Source organism: Chenopodium album, chromosome 3 (genome assembly GCF_948465745.1).
Source record: "Chenopodium album chromosome 3, dcCheAlbu1.1, whole genome shotgun sequence".
Lineage (NCBI taxonomy): Eukaryota > Viridiplantae > Streptophyta > Magnoliopsida > Caryophyllales > Amaranthaceae > Chenopodium > Chenopodium album.
This window is the reverse complement of record NC_137836.1, coordinates 76,649,422-76,664,881: the sequence shown is the minus strand read 5'-3', so window position 1 is coordinate 76,664,881 and position 15,460 is coordinate 76,649,422. Positions and strand designations below refer to the sequence as shown.

The window sequence follows — 15,460 nt, the reverse complement described above, 5'->3', positions numbered from 1 at the left end:
AATATTCAACCCCTTATATTTAGGCTAAATACATACCACTATTGCTAGTTGTATTCCTTATAATTAGGACATATCATGCTTCTGGTTTGTATATACACGTATTCTAGTTTTATTAATGATAATCGAAAATATTCTTTTTCCTATTTGTCAAAATAGCGTTACATGTTAAATGTGATTTTTTTTGTATTTTGTTTTTTACCCAATGTTTAGTACTACGACTCTTCGAGTATTTTTTTTTATTAGTTTAGTTTCATTTTTAATTTATAGTCTATATTTTATGTGTCATAAAAATTAATTGATAACAACACTATTGTATATCATTGATTTATTTCCTAAATAGTACGTTAGATATTATAATAGAATATTTGAAAAAGATTTGGACGACAATTTATATGGGATAACTTATGTAGTTATGTTTCATTTAGTAACAATATTTCCTAAAAATAAGCAATCAACAGCCATCATATAGGCAATATTCTTCAAATTTTAAATATATGATTTTTTTTACCTTATAGAAAGATGGTTTAAATTTCAAATTATTACACAAACCAAAAAACAAAAATTAATGTCCAAACCTATATAATGAGCAAATTGATCAAAGGAAGAATACGCAATTTTAGGATACAAAGATAAATAATGAGCAAATCGATTAGAGGAAGAAGACGCAATTTTTTTTTAATATTCTTCTCATAAACCTTGTTTGATACGTAGAACAAAAGTGTGAGTTTTGTGATCTGTTTATAGTTCAGGTTTTAACTTATGTGTAATTTGGTTATTACCTAAAAAATAATGTTTATTGAGTTTGACGAATGACCATATGTATTTTGGATATTGTGAAAATTCCAACTTTATGATTTTTTTGACGTGGAGCTGAGGGAAACCAACATTTTGGTACGTAAGTTTTTATCCTAAGATTTTGTTAATATTCTATTAACCACATTGCATGAAGAAATAACAAAATCTTAGGAAAATCTAAAATTTAAGGGAAAGTAAATCATCTATTATCCTAAGATTTATTAATATTCCATTTAATAAATTTTATCCTCTTTTTAAATTCATTTACACAATTGTTTATCAAACATTCCATATTTATTGCATTATTAAAAATATATATTACCATAATTCTATGCGTGATAAAAATCAATAATTTTACAAAATCATAAGATATGTCGACAAAATCAGTAAGATATATATTTTAATATTTAGATTATAATCTTTTGAAATTTGAAAATTATACTGATTTTAAAATCTTCTATACAATAATAATAAGATAAGAAATTAGGATATCCTTATTATAATTGGTGATTGAATTTTTTTTTAAATAATATTTCTAATGTTAAAAGATATCCTAAAAGATATTGATTCCATTATATTTTTTTATATATATAATCATTAAAATAGATTCATTTTAATTTTTGTACATGTTTAGCTACAAATATTTTGCAAAGGTCGTAAAGTACTTTAAAATAATTGGTTATTTCTAACATGACGTATGATCATAGTCGTTTAATATTTAAAATGTATATAATAGGTAATGTCCAATCAATATGTGGGTAAATTCCTTAAACACAAATACGATTTGTAATTCGGCGTCCTTTTTTTTTTTTTTTGGATCAAACAGCGTTTCGAAGAAAAATCATACGTTTTCTTATTAGATTATCTTGAAGAATGTAGATTACCGAATCAAGAAAATAACAAGATATTAATGAATTATAAATCAGTAATGGTAATGTCCAAAAGAACTTGATGTCATATATTTTTAATAATTACAATTTTCATAACAGGTAATGTCCTATCCTTTATTTGGGTAAAACATTTTACACAAACAAGATTTCAATTTCGATTTCCCTTTTTTTGGATCAAACAAGGTTTCGAGAAAATAATGATGCAATTTCTTTTTCAGATGTTCATGACAAACCCCGATTATCGTAAAACTTAAAAATTGTAATTTTGATTACATAAAATCACCGTTTTTGCAAACGTTGACTGATTTAGTACCAAACCTATTATTTAGGGATTTAAATCGTTGCCCAAATTTGCAACGACTATAACTTTTTGATATCTTAAAATTTCGCATTTGCTTTTTAAATCGGTCCATATTGTTATTCACTTTCGATGCGCGAGTGAATTTAATTGACATAGATAATGTGTTTGTGTTTAATCTCATCCGTGAATGAAAAAACTTGAAGAACATTGATGAACTATGAAGAACATTGATGAACAATTTTTTATTTGATTTTTTTAATTTAATCGTTTTTTATTTTATTAAAATCTGATTTTAATAATTAAATTTCAAAAATGTAATTAAAATAATTTTCGTAAATTCAGTAATTAAATTTTGGAAAATAAAAAAAGAATTAAAAAAGGAAATAACTAAAAATAAGGTTTGACCAAGGTAAAAAAATAAATAAAAAAATCGGCCAATGATAATTTAGTATAGTGATGGTCCAAATTAAGTGGACCATAGTAGAATTTTCATTAATATTTTTCTTATTTGTATTGCTTCATATAATCCTATCAAGCATGTACAAACCTAATCCATTGAGCTGTGCTAGGAATCCCGCCATTGACAAGAAAGAGCATGTAATACCCGGATGGTGCAACATTCGCCGAAGGGGGTGCTTCAACCACGGCATCAACCCAACCACCGTCATCTTCCAAAACTTTCGAGCTTTTTAACTTTAAAAGCCTCTGGTTCATTGATACTGAATGTGTTGTAAAAGGAGGTGCATACGCGTTAAATTCAACCTTATCATTCAACTTTCTCCCTAGCCAAAACGTTACATGAAACTTCTCTCCGTACCTAATGTTAACAGTCTCATTACCATTATACACATTATTATTTATGGAACTTGTACGTGACTTTGTAGGGTGGAACCCGCGGCCTTTCTCTCTAGACATGCTTCTAGGACGCGTACTTATGATGCGTCCTCCAATATTAGTGTTACTAGGCGGTCTACTTACGTGGTGTACTCCAATGTTGCTATGTTTTTTATATGTGTTACTAGGCCTTAAATGTTGATTTTTACGACTCTTACTCTCCTTGAAATTGTTATTACCGCGATGAAATTGATTCCTACTCGCTATAGAAATGTTACTTGGCCTAACCGAGTGAAACCTATGATCGGTATATTGTGGAGCAAAGGCTTGTAACTTAAGCTCCGTAGGGTACCGTACATTGTGGTACACATACCTTTCATTAGGGTTACTCCCTCCAATTAGTACCCTCCCATCAGGCAAAAGAATGGCCGAGGAATGATACATTCGCGCTACATTTGTTTCTTGGAGAACCAAAAACCTCTTGCCTAAAGGCTTCTTAGGCCTATAGAGGAACGGGTTGTGTGCAGGGCGGTCAGCATTGTTCCACCCTCCAGCCCCGGCTTGCGCGCCATTAATCAATAAGACATGTCCGGTAGGGAGGATCACCATGTCCATTAAAAGCCGAGGATGAGGCATATCCTCCATAAACCACTTATTTTTATGTCCTGTTATTTCCATTCTTCCACAACTCTTTAACCCTTCCAAGTACTGCCCTCCGCGTGCTGCAGTGTAGGCTCCCTCGGCTGCACCCCCACAGATCATAACCTCGACTTTTTGAAACCCATCGCGGTGGTCTAGTGGTAGGATGACCGAGGATCCGGAGCTAGGGTAGCTCCTGGATCCTCCACCAGGCATCCGCGGGTAGGTCTTGACCACACGATCAAGCCTATAGTTGAACAAAATCGAGTCTCGATTTGCAAAGATAAATAGATGACCATCCGAGGAAAGATGAAGGAAAGGGTAGAGATTATTACCTCCTTCAGATTTATTATAAGTATTGTGTAGAAAAGGTAGAGTATATGAAGCTAATCCAGAAGATTTTCTTGGAACAAATTCATAGGAGAAAACATTTTTACCTCCTACTACTATAACTCTTTCCTTTTCACCCGGTAATAATTGATTTGAAGCATACCATCGATTCTTCGCTAGCTTCGCCTTCGAAAGCCTCCAATCGCATCTACCATCACCACAAGGCTCAAACTGTCGGATCTTCTTGTACCCGTTTGCGTACCCACCCGTTTGAAGGAGTGTCCCATTGCTTAGGAACGAACCCGAGGAGCAAAACGGGTCGGACTCGATTTTCAATGGTCTTAATGAGTTGGTATCTATGTGATACTCTACTGAGTGAGCAAAGCATGAGGAGTCCCTTAAGTCATTAGCATGGTTTTGGTGGCATTCTCCACCGCGTGATCGGTGGCTAAGGAGGTACGCCGAGGGTCCGGTCCCGGTTTGATCGAATATCAAGATGGTGTTCATATGGGTTAAGGCCATGTGCATGGCTACCACCCCAACATTGTCCCTAAGAAGTTGCCATTCTCCTTGTTTTCCTATTGGATTGGTAACTCTAATGCTAAAACATGGGTGAATTGAAAGGGAAAACAATGTAATAAAAATTATTGCTAAGAATGTTATAAATTTTTGTGCCATGAGAAATGAAAGAGTCAGTGACAAACAGATTTGAGTACGTGTCTGAAGTGTGAGTAGAAAGTTAAGTATAGTGAAGTCGTTGGTAGTGTTTATATACTTAGAAAACTATGCATAATTTTTAGGAGGTCATGCAATCAAGAGGGGCCAATTGATTAGGCTTGTTTTCTTTAAATGAGGAAGGATTGCTGAAATGTTGCAACGCAAAACACATGCTCATGTGTATTATCCTAAAAGATCGATCGCATGCATAATCTTTATTAATTATGAGTGACAGCGATTAAGGGTGACAAATTTGGTGATTAAATAACCAAGGAATGACATCTTTATTGCACATACAAGTGAAACAAAGTTGGTAGCATTTATATTGTGAGTTTGTGACTACTCGGGTACATGAATATATATACAAGTAAATAACATAAAAAAAAAATAATAAAATAAAATAAAAAAATAAAAAAGGGACAACGTAATTTTGGTTTTTGCTACTATCTTGGATTTGGAGTCAATATTAATATATATAATTATATATACGAGTACATAGTAGCATTGTAGCAACGCTCGTATGTTGCATTCTTCCTCTATTTAAATTTACTTTCAATACACTGTTTTGCACAAGTAAGTTAAAAAGATACGATCGATCATACAATCGTTATGATACACACAATCCATAAAATAAACATATGTACAAAGATATAATTTCAAACGTACAAGTTCAACTTCATAGACCTATTTGAGACTATGGCTTGAACAATGAGCGTGTGATACATAATGCTTTGGTGAATTTAATTTATGACCTTTAATCCACACAGCTTAGTACACATTACCCAATCGCTCAATTTATTACACTAACTCTCTTATAATGCATTCACATTATATATACTTCGTATATAGGAAGAACATTTAAAGTCAAAGGTACAAATACATTTTTCTATAACAACATTATTAGAGGGGATAGCTCAATTTAGTCAATTGGTTAGAGCTCTTGTCTATCTCGATTCAATGGAATTTTGGGTCGATTCTCATCAGATCTCTGCCCTTAGGGCACTCTAATCATGTAAGAAAATATATATTATTTTATACTTATAAAGTTTGTTTTTCAATTGCAACATCTCTCATTTCACCCTTGTCAATGTAATATTTTAGTTCATTCACTGAAGCTCATAAGTTGTAACTATGATTTAATTTTTTTTTAACTTTGTCTCAAATTTGGTTTTATTTTAACACCCGTTTCTAAAATTTTGAATTGGAAATAACATAATGATGTTTGATTGATTATTAAATGTGAAGCTTTATTTGACTATAGATGATTATAAAACAAACAAGATAGTAGAGTTTAGTTGAATAAAAATACAAAGAATTTTGTATGATTAAAGGTAAATAGATTTGAGCTAGTGACACTAGTAGAAAAATACAATAAGGCACCCCCATAAAGGCACCGGTTCAGGCCAAACCGGTGCCCTAAACCGGCCCAAAATTGGGCGCAATTTTACACAAATAGAAAAGGCACCGGTTCAGCCTAAACCGGTGCCAAAAATTAAAAGGACACCGGTTTGAACCGGTGCCAAATCGAACCGGTTCCTTTACATATTAAAAAAAAAAAACCGCCCTTATAACTCCCCCAACCCTAAGTATTTCGCCCGTGTTCTCTCTCCTCTCCTCTCCTCTTTCTCTCTCCTCCTCCTCCTCCTCTTTCTCTCTCCTCTCCTCCTCTTTCGCGTCGCCGTTTTCCTTCAATCCTTCATTTATCTTTCTAGATCTCCTCCTCCTTGCTATTATCACTCGAAAACTACCAACAAATTCGAAGACAACAACATGCAACACGGATTTTGAGGTTTTTCAATCGATTTTGAGGTTTTTCATTCGAATTTAATAGTTTTTTTTTTCGATTTTGATTTTTTTAATTTCAAACTCTTCTTTCAATTGATTTTGATTTTTTTTTTTCAGTGATTTCTCGGTTTTTTTTTACGATTTTAATTTTTTTTTCTGGGTTTTTGATTTTTTTCGATTTCGATTGTTATTTTTTCTGGCTTTCCTTTTGATTTTTTTCGATTTCGATTGTTATTTTTTCGATTTTGATTTTGTTTTTCGATTTCTGGGTTAATTTTCGGTTACAATAATCGATTTTGGGTTAATGCATGCGTTTTTGGGTTTGTTCTGGGTTTGTTGATTTTTTTTACTTGATTTAGATCCGTTAAAGATGCAAGATTTGTTCTGGGTTTGTTGTTCTGGGTTTGTTCTGGGTTTGTTTTGGGATTTTCTTTTTTATTTTTCGATTTAAATTCGCAATTTTTTTATTTTCTGAGTTTTTTTTTTTCCAGATTTTCGATTTTGGTTTTTAATTTCTGGGTTCAATTTTGGTTTTTAAATGATGTTCTGGGTTTTTTTTTTTTCTTATCAACTGATTTTATTTTTTATTTTTCGATTTTTTTTTATTTTATTCGATTTAAATTCGAAATTCTTTAATTTTTTCTGGGTTTAATTTTTTTGGAAGCTTAATTATATTAATCGTTTTTTTTGCTTTAATTCGTGCGGGTATCTTGAGTTAGATTTTAAAGGGAAGAATCAAGAATTCAAGATGCAAGAATATTGAGTTTATTTTTTTTATTTATATTGTAATTTTTTTTTATATGTTGTAATTGAACTACTACTGTATTGATGTATATTGTAAAATTGTTTTGATTATATATTGTAAATTTTTGATTATGTTGATTGAAATTCGATCTATATTTTGATGTTCTAAATAATTTGATTCGATTTTTAATTGTTTGATGTTCTAAAAAAAATTAAAAAAAAAAAAAAAATTATAATATTTGGCACTTTTGGCACCGGTTAACCGGTGCCAAAAACAATTTCACATTTTTTTAAACCCATTTTTGGCACCGGTTAACCGGTGCCAATTTCAAGTTTTGGCACCGGTTTGAACCGGTGCCTTTTTAAACCCCTTTTTGGCACCCCTCACATTGGCACCGGTTCAAACCGGTGCCTTAGGCCGGGTTTGAACCGGTGCCAAATTCATTTTTTCTACTAGTGTGATGCAATAAGTCAATAAGATATTTTATATGTGATAGAATATGATAATATGGTATGTACAACCTTTACCGACGTATATTTATGAGCCTCTGTAAGATTTGTATCAAAAATTTTATTACAATCAAATGCTTATAATATACTTCATATTAATTATGCATTGACACACATCACAAACATAACTAAAGAAACCGAGTAATTATGAAAAACATAAATAAATAAACAGAGGAAATACCATGTAGTTTCTAATACAATTCACCTCCTCTCTTATATCATCACTTCATCCAAATTAAATAACAGAAACTCTTTTAATTTGAAACATCAAGCAACAAATTTTGTGGTTACAAGAACCTAGGGGCAGCTAACAAACAAAGAGGAATCTTCTTATGCGTGGTAAGTCCAACAGCTTCTACAACATCAATATCATCTCCTGTCATCTCCTTAGGCAAACTCCAATCAAAGCAATACAAAAGGTTAGCAAGTGCAAGCTCAATCAACAAAACCGCGAAACCAAGCCCAGGGCACCCCCTCCGACCAACACCAAATGGGATCAACTCGAAATCTAGGCCTTTATAGTCAATCGAGCTATTCAAAAACCTCTCTGGCTCGAACACATTCGGATTAGGTGTGTGCCATACGTTAGGGTCCATTGCAATTGCCTTTGCATTAATAAGTACTCTTGTTTTTGCTGGTATTTCATATCCTCCTATAATAGTGCATGGTGCTGTTGTTTCCCTAGGAACTAGTAGTGGTACTGGAGGGTGTAACCTTAATGTCTCTTTTATGACCAATTTTAAGTATTCAAGTTTAGGTAGATCACTTTCTTCGACTCTTTGTTTGCCCTTGACAACTTCTTTTAACTCATCTTGTGCTTTTTTCATGGTTGATGGATTCTTTATTAGCTCTGTCATTATCCATACAAGTGTTGCCGCAGATGTATCTGACCCTGCTATGAACATGTCCTGCATTTTGTTTTCGAAAAATATAAACAACTGATCTATATTACTAGCTACATCCGTTTCTTATTATTTGTAACAAAGAGTTATTATTATTTCTGATTAACAAATTCACTTGTTGCAAATTATATGAATCGGATCTAGTATAGTAGTCAATTTCCAAGGAGTTTTGGTGCAAATGTCCACATAAAAAACTTAGCATACTATATGTCTAAATTACGAGCAGTTGTTGGATAACCTGATAATATAAATTGTATGTAAACATGTTTTGGTTAAAACCGTATAATTTTACAATTTTGGGCAAAATTACGTTCAAAATGTCAATGAGATGATGTTTACTAAACGCAATTTCTCAATGCTAGTTGCTCTAGTGTTTATTTATTTATTTATTTATTTATTTATTTCTATTTTCGGTTTAGAGGCAAAGTCGCACTTCTACTACTATATCGATCAACTTTCATGTTAGGCGGCGAGACCAAACTAGCAATAGATTAGCCAGACTACTTATCTTTCTTCAAGTTTTTTTTTTTTCAAACTACTCATGATAATTAACGGACGACTAATTACATGGTTCTACATTAGAAAATAATAATAATAATAATAATAATATTAAAAAAATAAATAAATAAAAAAGAACAGGAAGAGCTTGTTCATATTTACTGAACTGAGTTAAACTAGACTGAACTAAATTGATTGAGTTGAACTGAATTGAATAGAGATGAAATGAATATTAATGAGAGAAAGAAATTAGGAGTTGAACTGAACTGAACTTAAGCTGAACTAAATTACGTTTTATTGTCATTAATTAGCTTTAATATGAAATCTTCTATGAGCTTGTAAAACTAAATATCTACCATTAAGAAGATAATTAAAGTTATAAGCTAAACTCTTTTTTAAATCAGAGGCTTAATTAAAGTCTTTACTAATTTTATTTTATTTTTGTAAAAAAAACCAACAAAAATTAAGCTAATAAAAGTATAAAATTAAACCAAAATCAATATGTAAAAATAGATAACGGAGTAGTAGCTAAGTGACGTACCGTAATAATACCCTTGATTTGAATATCACTGAGTTTGACTGTTTGATTTGGATCTTTTTGAAGTTGAAGAAGTACATCAACAAAATCTTCATGATGTTCACCTTCTCTACGCGTCGTTTTACTACCAATAATATGTTCTTGAATAACTTCATCATAAAACTCATCCATCTCCTTAAAATTCTTCTCTAATCTAGTATCAACCCCATTTACTTTATTTAGCAACCAACCAAACCAAGGCTAAAAATCCGCTACATTAAGCTCTCCTAATAATGTTTGTGTTTCCTTCAATATCTCATAACTTTTAGCCTCACCATCGAATTTCTTACCATATGCTACGCGACATATAACATTATTCGCAAGAGATAGCATCAACTCGCTAAGATTAATAGTTGTATTACTCGAAAAGGATCGAGTAATTGTATTAATCACGATGTTTACCTCCTCATTTCTTATTGTGCTAAACGAGTTTACTCGTTTAGCACTAAGTAGCTCCAGGATGGCTATCTTCCGAACTTCTCTCCAATACTCACCATACGGAGCAAATGAGATGTCATTTAATTCGTAGCTTAGTCTTTTCGCGGTGTATAGCTCTGGCCTACCGGAGAAAATTAGATCATGTGGCTTGAAGATTTCTCTAGCTATGTTCGCGGAGGAAATCACTAGAGTTGGGATTGAGCCTAATTGTAGGAGCATAAGAGGGCCATGTTCTTTGGCAAGATTTTGAAGAGAATAATGAGGTAAATCACCAAATAATTGGTGAAGGTTCCCTAAAATTGGTAGCTTTCTTGGGCTAGGGATCTTTTTTTGTTGGTTCATTCTTCTTTGGGGTTTATACAATGATATTAACAATATTATGGGCATGGTAAACATGAGTGTATACCAAAATAATAGCCTAAAATCCATGTTTTCTATCAATAATGTTAGCAATAATAGTAGATGGATTTATATAACCCTTTAAAGCTAAGGCAGATCAATATATATGTGTGTGGAAATTTCTAACTAGTGAAGTATGTATATAAAGTTGTAACTAATGGAAGGAACAAAATTGAATACGTGTACGTCTATATAGACTGTATACAACTTTATTTTGTATAAGGACGAACGGTATGGTGTAGCAAAATAAATTTGGAATAGTATGTTATAAATTTGTCATGGTGCAATCATAGATCTATCATTTACTCTTTTTTTTATATAATTTTTTTTTTTTTTTTTTTTTTTTTTTTTTTGGTAAATAATTAACATGAGAAATTTACGCACATATCATGATGCAATTATAGATACTTCATATTATACTATATGTAGGTTAATAAGGTGGTGGTCTGGTACTATAGTAGAATAGTGTTATTTACTTATTATCGCTTTTCACCAAATGAAATGTATTTTGGAACATAACTTGACAGGTTGACAACTTGAAGTTGGCAGATATGGAAATAATGGAATGTAAAGTCAAAGATAACTTGTGAGCAGGAAAGAAAAACGCAATAAGTTAAATCAGAGGCAAATTATGAAAATACAGTAGTTATTTTTATTTTTCCATCTATTATATTCGGTCACATTACAATATATATAGACAATAGGAATATTTAATCCTAATACTCCAATATATCTTAACTTCCTAAAACTATCACAATAACTCACATATATCTTTTCATATCACAATATATGTTCCTACACAAAGTTTCATATGCGGCTGGCCGTACGGTGCGGCCAGCCCCATATATATATATATAGGGAGGCTCTCGTGAGAATTTTTCTTATGTGAGAACACTCTTTATGTTCTAAATTTTAAATATGATGTTCTAAATTTTTCCTTAGGTGTTCTAAATTAAATCAAATGTTCTAATTTAGTATTCACATGTTCTAAACCATAAATTAGTTAAGTTTAATATCATAAATTTTAAATAACTTGTTACAAAATTTTAACTTATATGTTCTAAATTTTAAAATGTGCGTTCTAAGATTTTTAATTATATGTTCCAGATTTTAAAGCGTATGTTCTATATTTTTACTCATATGTTCTAAATTTTTTACTCACACTTTCTATATTCTATATTTGTTTGTTCTAAATTTTTATTCACATGTTCATAATCTTAAATCAAATGTTCTAAATTTTACTCATATGTTTAAAATTTCATAAAGCAGATTTTATAAATTTTTAATCACTTGTTCTAATTCTTAAATCAAATGTTCTAAACATATTACTCACTTAGATGTTCTAAATTATTACTCAGATGTTCTAAATTTTAATTTCAGACGCATGTTCTAAATTTAAAATCAGTTCTCATATAAGTATGAATTCTCACATATGAACCTATTCTCATCGGATCCCTCCCCTATATATATATATATATATATATATATATATATATATATATATATATATATATATATATATATATATAATTTTTCTTCTCTCTCCTCTTTTCTTCTTCCATCTTCTACAACATTTTTCTTTTTCCCCCAATTTTATTTCTCTCTCCTCTGTTCTTCTTCCATCTTCTACAACATTTTCCTTTTTCTCCCAATTTTATTCCTCTCTCCTCTTTTTTCTTTAAACTTCATTAATGGTGTCATCTTCTTAGCCCAAATTTCTTCAAACTTCATTAATGGTTTACTTTTGAAAATTTATGTTCTACGAATTTTATGTTGAATTCAAGCTTATTTGCTGAAGATTTTGATTATATATGTAACACCCTAGAAATTCCTTTCTTTAAATACTCGTTCTACTCTTTTAAAAATACGATTTAGGAATAACTAAGACATTACCGCCACCGTGAAAACGGCTAAGGCAATTATCAAAGATACACAGCGGAAGACTCAAAATTAAAAACCGATTAAACAAGTCCACCCAAAGTCAACCAAACGAAAATAAAGTTTAAAACCAAACGAACAAGTCAAATAAAACCAAACTACAACTTGGAACCATTAAAGGCCCTTATTCGAAAAAATGTTCCCAAATCAAACCATTATGTTAGTCCACACATAATATATATCATAAATAAATAAATAAAGCATAAAACACATTGTAATCTAATGAAAACTAATAGGATTCACTCTTCACTCATGCCCCATCATGATCATGCTTCAATACCTGAAAAGTTTATCTCTACTTGTTTCCACTACTCTCCATTAAAAATGGGTCATCATAGGGCCAAGGTAAAGACATGGCCAAAAACACAAACACACACAATCAGCAAAGCTGAGTACATAAGCGTAAAATAGCCACACTAACATGCTTTCACCTATCAACACACACTTACCTCATTGCACCTGTTCACAAACACACCAATCAACACAATACAATGACTAGACCCTAATTAATTCATTTTGCATTGATTACGCATCGAACGGGTTTCCACCTATTAACCTCCCCCAAATAAATTTGAGGTTAACTGGCACGGGAGCTAACCGTGCCAACGACAAAACCACACAAAGGTGGCGGAATTCCTGCGCATAATAATAAATAATAAAAAGGAATATACAGCGTCCTGTACTCCATTGGAAATTATGGTTAAATATAAAATCCCATAACCCCCCCCCATTGTTCATACTCAAGGTATATACGTTCCAAGAGTTTTGGTGCGTAATCTCTTTCACTTTACGTTATTTACACATTATTAGACTTGGTGATGACTCTCAAAGCATAATAAATCAATCAAAAATAATTATTCAATCAAGCAAATATACCAATTTAATTCTTGAATAACTAATGACCACATCTTATTTATTGTTGAACCCTTTTTAATTCTACCTCAGTGTCAAAGACACCTTAAACGCATAATGCGCCAAAAATCATATCCCTCGGTGTTAAAAACACCTTAAGTGCACAAAGGCACCAACATACAATTTATTCCTTGTGTACATAGACACTTATATAGCTCCTTCCTCATGCTTAAAGCATCAATAAAAATTATTTGAACCATAATAAAATTCCTTTTTAATATTCCAAACATAATTAAACACGTAATTTAATTAATCATGCCTTCTAACATGCCATAAATAAAATTTTGGTTCAAACGCAACATGCCCAAAATATAATCTTCCAATCTAAAACCATCACAAATAATTCATGCTTCACAATTCAATCACAAACACCATAAATTCACAATTCCATACATAAACCTTAACATGATTCTACTTATAATCAATTACAAACAAACCTAGCATGATTCTACATCACCAAAATATGCTAAGTACGCGTACGTACCTTGAGTACGTTATTAAAACTGTCACGACTAATAGAAATCGCTTACTTCAAAGTCTCCTACACATTAAATTCATAATAAAGTATTAATATCCACTCTAAACAAATTTCCAGCAATATATACTATTTTAAAACCCTTCATAATTTAATTAGAATAAGCTGAAATTATATTTAAAACACCATAAATTAAGTCCCAATTAATGGGTAATTAAAATTTCTTCAAGAAACCTAATATCAAGTGTTCTACATAAAATTCCAGCACTTTATTATACTTAAAACTTGTTGTAATTTGGTTTTAAAACACTTAAAACAAAGGCCTACCCTATTATACATCATAATCTTTCAATAAATCATGAAACAAGAACCTAGGGTTTCAAAAATTGGGGCTTTTTAATTAAAAACCAAATCTGAAAATTAATTCACACAATTACAATCACCAAACATCAAAATTAAATCTCCAAACTCATAATTTATAATTAGACTATATCATAGATTAGTTTTAGGTAATAAAGATTTGATTATTAAACAAGAAAACCTTTTTTTTTTCGAAAAGGGGTTGCCGACAGCAGGGGGCCGGCGCCACTGCCGGTGGTCGCCGCTGCTGCCGGCTGGTGCTAGTGGCCGGCTGCCCACCGGTGGTGGTGGTGGCTGCCGGTGGTGGTGTGCACGGCAAGAGGGGAAGGGAAGGAGAGAGAAAGAAAAAAAAGAAAGAGAAAAATAAAGAGAAAAGGGAGAGAAATTTACCTTGGGTTTTCTCCACTCTGGGCAACGTTGAATTGCCTCATAAGAGGGATATTTATACCCCTTCTCTATCTCCCCTTTTACCCTAAACTTTCCTCCTTTAGTTTTTCCTAATCCCTTCCCTACTAAAACTTGTTAAAAATCATAATTTCTTAAAATAAAACCCCAACTTCTATTAATTAATTAATTAAACGACTTTTCCTTTTGTAAAATATTCCCAATTTACATGGGATAAATAATTAAAACATCATAATTAAAATGCTAGAGTTATTTAAATACCCTTATAAAATATATATATTAAATAAAATACGTATAAAATGTATATATATTAAATAAAATACGTATAAAAATACGGGGTATTACAATATAACTTGTAATAAGTTGTTAAATTTTATTACTTAATTTTTTGTTTAATTGAAGAACGAAAAACAAATTGTTTTCGTGTATAGTGGTGGTTTCGTGGGTGGGTAGTGGTGGTTTCGTGGATGGGTGGTGGTGGTTTCGTGGTTTTGGGTTCTAGATCTGATTTCGTTGGTGGTTTAGGTTGGTAGTGGTTCGTTGGTGGTGGTAGTTTTTTGTTGGTGGTGGGTAAGGGGTTACTAGATCCAGTCATGGGTTACTAGGTCGACGGTCAGGGGTTACTTGGGGTTACTAGGTCATGGGTTACTAGGTTGACAGTCATGGGTTACTTGGGGTTACTAGGTCAGTTAGGGGTTACTAGGTCGGGGGTTACTTGGGGTTACTAGGTCAGTTAGGGGTTACTAGGTCAGTCAAGGGTTACTTATTGGTCAAGGGTTACTAAGTCAGTTAGGGGTTACTTTGTCATTTGCTGATTTGGTACCCTGCCGCATGGTGCGGCCAACCGCACCAGAAACGCACTGATGTTCCTATCTCAATACAAAAAAAAACATTGAAGCTTGAAGTTATTGGAAATTTCCTTGCCTTTATTTTGGTTTGACCTCTGTACTAAAATATGCAAATGAGGTTTGAACACTAAGGGCTTGTCCTAAACTGAGAAAAATTAGAGCT

The 15,460-nt window shown here is 31.9% G+C and overlaps 2 pseudogenes across 1 annotated transcript; both read right to left on the bottom strand.

Annotated features, from left to right (window-relative positions):
* Nucleotides 1-2,517: 2,517 nt before the first annotated feature.
* On the bottom strand, nt 2,518-4,467 carry LOC145625416 (aldehyde oxidase GLOX pseudogene; annotated as a pseudogene).
* Nucleotides 4,468-7,591: 3,124 nt separating this feature from the next.
* Nucleotides 7,592-10,557, bottom strand: LOC145624269 (cytochrome P450 71A9-like; annotated as a pseudogene). Its single transcript, XR_014110415.1, has 2 exons — nt 9,487-10,557; nt 7,592-8,453 (listed from the first exon to the last, which is right to left on the bottom strand). The product of XR_014110415.1 is annotated as a cytochrome P450 71A9-like (transcript).
* Between the last annotated feature and the right edge of the window lie 4,903 nt (nt 10,558-15,460).